The sequence below is a fragment of the Dermochelys coriacea genome, chromosome 3 (genome assembly GCF_009764565.3).
Source record: "Dermochelys coriacea isolate rDerCor1 chromosome 3, rDerCor1.pri.v4, whole genome shotgun sequence".
Lineage (NCBI taxonomy): Eukaryota > Metazoa > Chordata > Testudines > Dermochelyidae > Dermochelys > Dermochelys coriacea.
The window spans coordinates 35,648,656-35,650,059 of record NC_050070.1 but is presented as its reverse complement, the minus strand read 5'-3'; positions in this window follow the sequence as shown (position 1 = coordinate 35,650,059).

Here is a 1,404-nt window from a genome sequence, read left to right as displayed (position 1 = left end):
AAGTAATCATGATAATTTGGTTTCAGAGTAGCAGCTATGTTAGTCTATATTTGCAAAAAAGGAAAGGAGTACTTGTGGCACCTTAGCGACTAACAAATTTATTTGAGCATAAGCTTTCGTGAGCTACAGCTCACTTCATCAGATGCATTCGGTGGAAAATACAGAGGGGAGATTTATATACACACACAGAGAACATGAAACAATGGGTTTTATCATACACGCTGTAAGGAGAAAGAAAAGGAGTACTTGTGGCACCTTACAGACTAACAAATTTATTTGAGCATAAGCTTTCGTGAGCTACAGCTCACTTCATCGGATGCATTGTGAACTGTAGCTCATGAAAGCTTATGCTCAAATAAATTTGTTAGTCTCTAAGGTGCCACAAGTACTTCTTTTTTTTTTTGCAAATACAGACTAACACGGCTGCTACTCTGAAACTGTAAGGAGAGGATTTCTCAGACATATAACTGCTCCTTTGTAAATAATACAATCGTGCAAACACATGCTTCACTTCAGGTACATGAGTAGTTCCATTATCTTCAATGAGATGACTAATTTGCCTAAAGTTAAAAGCATGATCTGTGTAGGAGACAGAGTTTTCTCAGGGGCTGGTATGAGACTGTGGAATGAACTGCCCTGAAAACTAAAGAGCATCACAAACCTCACCATCTTCCATTCTGACTGCAAGGCATAATTCCACATTCTTGCCTACACTAACAAACACATACCCAATATTTACACATTCAAACAGAAAATACAACCACCAGCCTACCAAAGCAAAACACTGCAATGCACGCACAATTCTTGCCTCGGGAAGAGATAAGAGAAAATGAACCACATGTGACAGATGTTAATCAATTAATATTAACGTGTGACTGGAAGGTGCTCAGAAACTATGATGATGAGGGTAGTATAAAACCCCATCTAAAATAGATGTATTTTTAGGATCAGGGCCAAAGATTGCTCTTTGAGAGAGAGAGATGCTGGGGCCAGATTCTGATCTCTATTACACCAGTGTAATTCTTGCGAAATGCCATTTGCTTTAATGGCATTGACAAAGATTAGATGAAATTAGAATCTTGTCCAGTGTTGCTGCCTTAAGGAGCTTAAAAAGAAAAGGAGTACTTGTGGCACCTTAGAGACTAACAAATTTATTAGAGCATAAGCTTTCGTGAGCTTGTAATCTTTTACTGGTCTATGAAGAACTACACTAGCTGTGGTATTGTATAAATAAATAAAGTGCTTTGCATGAGATGCTTTTCACCCTTCTTTTCAAAGCACAAAAGAAATTTGAATCTTCAGCTCTGTCACATGCTAATTCATCAAGCTGTATGTACACTTTCTTTTAAATAGTTTGCACCTTTTTCCACAAGATTTCAATGCCACTTCATTGGTATGGCAACT